General features: G+C 47.0%; 1 protein-coding gene across 3 annotated transcripts in view; it reads right to left on the bottom strand.

Annotated features, from left to right (window-relative positions):
- Positions 1-8,315, bottom strand: part of Chst15 (carbohydrate sulfotransferase 15) — a 97,059-nt gene that overhangs the window by 50,228 nt on the left and 38,516 nt on the right. The gene's annotated exons all lie outside the window — the stretch shown is intronic.

Raw genomic sequence — 8,315 nt, 5'->3', positions numbered from 1 at the left:
AAAAAAGTAACTTGATTTCTAGCTGCAGTAAACATCCAGCCCCTGACTAGGTGACTTTTAAGCCATTCAACCTTTCTGAGCCTTAAGTTTCCTCACCAGTCAATGAATGATAATAAAAAAATAACAACAGTATTTCCTTATAAGTTTTTAAAAAGCATTAGTTAAGGTATGTAAAAAGTTTGTGTATGCCTGGCGTATATTTAGCGAGCCATGAAAAGGTATATAACATAACATTGCTAATACTATCATCCATGGCTGCATCAGAATTTTTAATAGTCAATGAATTTTAAGAACATTTGATTTATAATCCTAGATGGGTGACCCTAAGCCACACTCTTTTTTTCTTAAGTTGACAATTACCCAAGGATAGTAGACTCACCCCTAACTATACTCACATACCCCTCAAATAATCCTGTTCCCAGAGCAGTAGCATTAACTAACTCTTTGTTACAAGCTCAGCATATTGGCCAGAGGTCTGAGCAGTTACAGCTCAACAGTGGACACTTTCATGTCCCTTGGACCCCAAGCCCATGTTTTCTTGAAATATGTTAGCCAAGAAATAGCCAAGCAATGTTTCCCAAGTATCTTCCACCCACAGAATGCTCTGCCTCCTGTCAGTGTTTGTACTTAGAGTCGTTAGAGGAAACGTGGGCTGGACAAAATTCCACAGAATTCTTTACAGCAGGACTTTGGGGGTCTTTAACATGCAAGTGAGCCCCGCGAATCCACAGCCAGAATATAATAAACAAATATTGCAATTTAGGAGGTTGGGGAGATAGCTCAGTAGGTAAAACAACTTGTGTGAAAACATGACAATCTATGTTCAGATCCCCAGAACTCACAAGCCAGACACATACTTTGTTTAGTGGCAGATGGGAGGTGAATTCTAGGAGAATCTGTAGATGTTTGCAAGCCAGCTACCTGGCGTATATGGCTGTGAACAAGAGGGAGACCATGTCTCAAGTGGAAGGTGAAGACACACTAAAGATCTCTGACCTCCAGTATGTACCATGGCATGCATGTGCCCTCCCCTCCTTCTCCTCCCCACCTCCCCACACACAATTGCAATACAGAGTTGGTCAAGGAATTATCACTAGGATCACAAGACCAGATTGAGAAGTGCTGGTCAGAGAAGCTGAGAGTCAGGCAGGGCCTGGGACAGCTGGTGGCAAGCTTGGGGAGTGTAAGAACCGGGCTGAGTCCCCTCTCCTCCCTCAGGGCAGCTGGCGGGGCATGTCAGGAGTCTCCAGCTCAGGCCTCTCCTTCTAGTTTGCTCCATCACCCCTGACCCCATCACTAGGAACAAATAATTCTTCCAAATGAAGGAAACAAAAGGGCAAGATCCCTCCTTGGAAACCCCATCCCCAAAGCCAAGAAAGCATTTTTTCACGTCAAATACAAGGCCAAGCCAGGGTTAAAGATGAGGCCCCAAGCAGGGGCTCAGCGGGAGCGGGTTCACGCTCTTCTGTCTTACTACAAGGTCTCATTAGATTTTTTTTTTTTTAAGTAAGCAAATAAACATGGACTTTGAAGCCACAGAACAGAACTGTACACCATGGACCCAACAGAAGAGGCAGAACATTCCTAGCCAAGAGCAAAGCTATCTTATTTCAAACAAAGGAAATAAACCTCTCATGTGGAGGGAGCTGACAGTCTCAATGGGGGTCAGGGGGCCCAGGATAGAGGACAAGCTCCAACATGTCAGGCCACGCTGAGACTGGTTTCTTATCCATAAAGAACTGGGGAGACAGCTCCAGAGGCCTCAGGAAGCACTCAACATTAGTTCAACAAACACCTTCTAAAGGCTGACTGCATGCCAGGCATGCCCCAGGGTGGGGCCCAGAAGCCAATACAAGACAGCCATGCACATGTGTGTGGATAGATATATATGATTGATCATCCTCAGTCTCTGGCACACAGCTTCCAAATCTTTAGAGTTTCTGGCAGGCCAGGACCAGCCCCTTTCAACCACACCTGAGTTTATGCTAAAGAAGTAACCCATAGTTGGGACACTAGGGGGGCTTCAGAACAGGGGTTGGACCCCCAAAAGACCAAGCCTTGGTTAGAAGCCTAAACTTTCAGAAGGATGAGGAGCTGCAGACTAAATCCTTGATGGCCAATGATACAATGACTTTTGTCTACATAGTGGGACTTCCAGCCAAACTCAAAACCATGAGGATCTGAGAGCTTCAGGGCTGGTGAGCACATGAAACAGAGGAGGGTGAAGGCAGGGAGCCCTGAATGCCCCCATCTCCCTGTCCTGACTGGCCATTCTTGGGCTGGCCACTCCTGAGCCACATCCTGAGAAACTGCTGATTGAGACTTCAGGGACTTCCTGAAACTGCTCAGGAAGCTGTGGGAACCTGTGTCACCGTGGGCAGTTCAAACAAAGGCACGGGTGCCCTGGGAACCCAGTACTTGTCACTGCTATCTGAATGGAGCAGACTCTTGGAACCGAGCCCTCAAACTCCAGGAATTTGCTATCAATTTGAATGACAGTACCCCAGATTGGCTTCAGAGAGTTGGAGAATTTGTTGGTGTTGCATGAAAACATTTGAGGAGGGGGGCAGTGAATAATTTTTCTTCTTTGAGAAAAATTATAATATTGTCTTATATTTGCAAGTTTTACCAAACCCACACAGCCACTGTACTACATGTGAAATGTATCTCAATAAAGTTGATTATGACCAGGCGATAAGATTGCTGGTGCCCTTGTAAGAACAGAGCGTGGGGTTTCCGAGCCCCCAGACAAGCCCTTCCCTGAATGGACAAGGGTAGTGCAGAGAGGAACATGCAGGAGTTTGTAGGGCAAAGGCTGTAAGGAAGTCACAAGTGTGTAAGGTACTCTCAGGTGCCAATAAGGACAGGAAGAAAACACAATGACCCCAAACACTGAAACCATGGAAAGCCGCTGTTGGGTACTGCAGTACAGGGGAATGGATAACTAACTGCTGGCCTTTCGGGCTGTCCCTGCCTTGTAGGACATGGTGGTGGGGTGTTCAGCAGTATCCCTGGCCTCCCCTACTAGATGCAAGCAGAACCCGTCCCCAGAGATAGAACAACCCAAACCATCCAGACATCATCAGTTGTCCAGGGATCAACAAGGGAAGGGTCCCTTGGGGAGCACAATCACCCTGACTGTTTTAGAGGAAGGAACTCAATGCACTGAGTGGTCAGAGAGGAGCTAACTTCAGAGCTGCCATTTGAGGACAGAAGGAAGTCCCACTTGGACATAGGGGAGGAAACCCTGTGGAATTAAAGCCCCTGAGAGTTAGCTACCTGTGGTCAGATCCTTGGGGACTCGTCTTGGCAGCAACTAGGGGCAGCAACTAGATGGGGGAGAAGTAAGGACTAGATTCCACAGGGCCTTGAAGGCCAGAGTAGGAGAAAGACTGGGCCAAGGGCAGAAAGGGAGACATGCTACATGTTCGTTCCCAAGACCCTTTGTGAGCTGTGTAGCTATTAAATAACACGACTCAATGAAGAAAAATCAGACTTCTGTGACTACACTAGAAAGAAAATTGACTGCTCTCACGTTCCACAACTGGCCTTTCCCATATGCCACAGGTGACCCCAGGAACAGTCACTCAGAAACTTAACACTCATGTGCTCTTCCTTCAGAAACAAGCAATGCATGCCGCCTGCACTCCAGCTGGTGGGAACACCCGCGCTTGGTGCCGGCAAGCTCAGATTAGACAGGACCCTTGGCTCTCCCGCTCATGTAGTAAACCAAAGTAGTCAGGGATACATTTCAGTCCAATCATTTCCCAGCCAGGGCTCCACACTGTGCCCTGTGGATGCAGACCATAACTGTGGGAACCCAGTGCCACTGTGAGATCAGATAACTGATCCCCAAATAGAAAGTATTCAATTACCCTGCCTTTGCTTGGATGCCCCCTATTAACCTATGTACCCCAGGCATCATTAGCAAGCCATTTATAACAAAATTGTAATTGAGAGATCCAGAAATACCACTTTAGATTAAGTAATTGAATGCCCCCCTCAGTGGAAGATCAATAAAGGGCATCCAATTTCACCCTAGGAAAAACTTATTAAATTATTGTAGCCAGAAGCTGATGGCGCAGAAGAATATATGAAACTTCAAAAGAAATCTGGATGGATTTCAATAAATAGCTTCATTTAGGTGAAGCATTTACATCTGGCCTCTGGAGGGGAGAGAGGGAAAATAGCTAATTACATTATTTTACTTTTATGTTTTAAGGGGAAAAATTTTTGATGGGTCTTAATTAACCTTTACTAAAACACAAAGCTTTCTTCCAGTTAGTGTGTCTAAACGCTGACATCTCTTTTTGAGTTATGTATATGGAAATACTTTTTTCTTGAGGAATATTAATAAGTATAGGAAGGAATTATTTCTATCCAGCTCAAAGATGTCATAAGGACTCTGCTAAAGAGAGCTATTAGACAGGGGTGTTCTGTACAAACAATAAACTAATAAACAGTGTCACTGTGTGTGTGTGTGTGCGTGTGTGTGTGCACGCGCATGTCATGTAGAGGCCAGAGTTGACATCAAGTGTCTCTTAGTTGCTTTCCACCTGATATTTTGAGACAGGGTCTCTCACTGAACCCGGAATACACTAACCAGGTTAGACCAGCTGGCCTGCAAGCCCCAGGGATCCTCCTGTCCCTACCTCCATGTGAGTGTTTGGGATACCAACTCAGGTCCTCATGTTTGTGTGGCAAAGCACTTGATAGACTAAGCTTTCTCTCCAGCCCCAGTGTCAATCTTATGCCTGGAGGTTTACAGCTTTGACGATATTACAGTCAATTAACAGAATAAAGGCAGACCTCACATTGACGTTCAGTGTCCACTGGCATCACAGAAAACACACTGTTAGTGGCCACACAGGTCAGGAGTCCAAATGCCTGTTTACCAAGGGAACTCAGACAAGTGACTTATCTGGGCCTCTGTGCCCCCAAATGGCACCCATGTCGGCAACAGATCACCCACAGCTTTGGAGATAAGGGTCTGAATTTTGGAGCCAAACTGCTTGGGTTTGACCTTGAACAGAACATTAAACCTCTGTCCTCTCCATTTCCTTGAATATGAAGTGGAATAATCTTGAGACCTAAAGACTTACACTGCAATAGTATTAAATGAGCTAATTCACATAATGTGGTTACAAGAGTGACCCATAATCAATGCTCAGTAAATGCTAGCTAGTTTTGCATATGTATAGTCCTGGCCCAAATAGTGTTATTACTAATTATTATAAGTACTATTTACGATAGAGTGCATTACTTCGTTCAATTTGTTGTTCCTTTCTGTATTTACACTGTGTCACATGAATGACTTTGGGCCTCATTTACTATAAGAATACTATTTTTTCACCCTTCCGTTTGAGTGAGGTGACCTGCTTCAGCCAATAGAATGAGGCAGGAGACAACATGCCAGTCATAAGCCTGGGCTGTAAGGCACAGGCATCTTTGCTGTTATCACAGAAGAACACAGCTGGGTCAAGAGGAGGATGACAGATATGCAAAGCAGAGCCACCTGGCTAAGCCCAACGTGGAGTCACTGCACCCCAGCTCACCCCACCAACCCCTCCAGAGACACTGTTCGAACACAGTTCTTACCACACATTATGCAATAAAGCTAACCAGTATACCCTCCTACAGTTATGAGCCATTGGCGCTCCAAAGATCAGCAGCAACAACTGGGGGTTTATGAGTTCCAAACAGTGTGTGTCTGATTGAAGTCAATGAGAGGCAACTCGGGCCAAAGCTACTCACCAAGGATTCAGCAAATCTATTGTCCTGATAAGATTCTCTCCACTAAGAGTGGGAGCAGATATGCTAAAACAATGCTGGACAGCAGGTGGGAGCCGCTTCTAACTGCCCCATCACAAGCTACACCATCTTCTGGCAAATGTGTGTTAAGGCAGCCACCACGGCTGCTTTGTTTCAGTCATGGACAGCTGATCCCACTCCCCCGGGTCAGGGTGGACAAGTCTTCCTTACAACCTTGTTGGGGTTACTGTCATTTCTCCCTTCTGTCCTCTCCCCCAGCCATCCCTTCCTGTAATCTGACCCTTATGGGTTCCTTGCCAAATTTTGTCTTTCCTGAAGCCTGGAGCCTCTTATCAGTGCTTTGTCTGCAAAAATTTCCTGACTCTGATCAGCAGGATTTTTCTGGCTGGCCCCAAGTACGTGTCATACAAACCACAGGAGGTTTTAGAAGTTATTTTTAATTGTACTCGATTCTATAATAAGTTCACAGTCAGTACTGTTTCTGTTAGTAACAATGGCTTAACATCCTTTACAGCATAGGAAGACTACATTCAAACTGTTATTCCAAGAACCGTGCCCTATGGGAATCAGGCATATTCACAGAGATCAGATCTCCATGGCATACAGCCCTTCCCTCCCTTGCGCTCTGGCCATGGAGCCTGCTGAGCCTCTATTAGTAGAGAGATGGGACGCAGCAAGAAGGGTTTCCTTGCGGTCAAAGCGAGGCCTTGGAGTCGGCAGACCTGCCTTTCAATTCATCTTTAGGAGCTCGGGCAGTGAACTGAGCCATCCTGAGACTTGGATTTTCATCTGTAAAATGGGAATAAAACCACCTCAATCTCCCAGCAAGCATGAATGTGAGGTAAGGTACACAAAACACCTAACCCCATGTCTGGCACACAGCAAGCTTCCATAAGGAAAACACATTATTTGACCTCCAGTCCTCACTCCACAGCTATTTGAATTCCAACTTCCCCACTTGTGTGGGATGTGAAGTCATGAATTCCAGGAAGAAGCAATGACGGCCCAGGAAGAGCACCCAGACACAGGACAGAATGCTGAGCTTGATCATAGACAGGATGCTGAAAAGCAGAGTTGACTAGAACCATTCAGGTGCCTCAGCAAGCAGGGCTGGTACAATTCTGGAAAAGCCCACCCTTGCAGGATGACTGTCTCATCTAGAACTCATTTCAGTGCTAGACAGAATCAGTTTTCCAGAACATGCTTGCCTCCAAATCTGGAGAAATCTGGGAGGTAAGAGGCAACAAAGAAAAACTAAACTCAGAAGGGACTCCTGGCAACTTCTCCCACAGAGCTATTCATGGTGAAAACCCTCCGGCATACAGTGCTGATGACAGTTGGCATAGTCAGAGCCCAGGTAAACCTGGGCAGGCTCCAAGAGTTGCCAACTGAACAACACAAGCCTACGAGCACCTGCTCATCCAGCCCTGCTTTCTATGGGGGAAACAGAGCCAGCATGGTTCTTTGCTTCCCAAGGACTCATAGTTCATAAGAGATAGATGAAGCAGGAGACCCAAGAGCCTGGTACCCAGCCCCCCTGGCTACACCTTCACAGGGGTCATCCTGACTTGAGCCCATCATCCTGGCCTGGCCCCAGGTAGTTCAGCAGCTCATTCAGGCTGGAGGTTCCATCCCGCCCCTTCAGGATTCCTCCTAAAGAACATCTTCTATGTCTGACAGTGGCTCCACTCAGGGAGGGAAAGAAGGTACCCCTCCCAAAAACAGAAGAGGAGACAAAGCGTGGCACCTTCATTCAGTCTCCTTGGAATGCCTTGTTGGTCTGGGGCACTGTCTGTCTCTCACACTTGTCTCCTCCAGCATTTGAAGGAGATGGGTTACAGGTTCACACCCAGAGACAAGGGATTAGGAAACACAAGCTGGCCTAGTGCCAAGCGTGGGCCAGAGAGGAGTGACAGAGAGCAAAAAGGAACCAGTGCCAGGGGCTGATGTGCCTTTGGAAGAAAAGGCACGGCTGGGCTCATCGGACCATGGAGAGGAACGGGAAGGCCCTTCTGCCACAGGCAGGCTGTGGAGTCTATTGGTGCTGGTGTCTCCCATTCGTGCACATCCAGGGGACAGGCCTATGTGTTCTATGCGGCTCAACACCTTCAGGGAAGCACTGCAGGCTGAGCACCATGTAGGAGTTTCCTTGAAGGAGTGTATTCTCAAACCTGAAAGTCACCAAGGCAGAGCCTTCCCGGCATGGCAGGGAGCTGCTGGGTAGGGCACTGAGCAGAGCTCCCCCTATCTCTCAAGCCAGAGTCAGTCGCTGACTGGTCACCCTTGTGTAAGCCATGGCCTCTCCCTGGGCCTCAGCTTGCTCACATCAAAGTCGTGGATTTGGGACTAAGCCCTTTCTGTCTTTAATACTCTTGGACAAAAGACCTGAAATTAATTTCTCCTTAACAAAACCCCACCACCATCACTCCTGCCTTTTGTGGCTGTTTGGCCACCACAGTTTTCAGCAAATGTTGAAAAGCTGGCACAAGACTTGCTTTATCAGCCCCCAGAGAAGCCAGACAGTCAATAGTAAAGGTTCACCA

This window comes from Nannospalax galili, unplaced genomic scaffold (assembly GCF_000622305.1).
Source record: "Nannospalax galili isolate Female #2095 unplaced genomic scaffold, S.galili_v1.0 scaffold31, whole genome shotgun sequence".
In the NCBI taxonomy this organism is placed as follows: Eukaryota; Metazoa; Chordata; class Mammalia; order Rodentia; family Spalacidae; genus Nannospalax; species Nannospalax galili.
The sequence above is the reverse complement of the archived record's forward strand: the minus strand, read 5'-3'. Positions and strand labels throughout refer to the sequence as shown.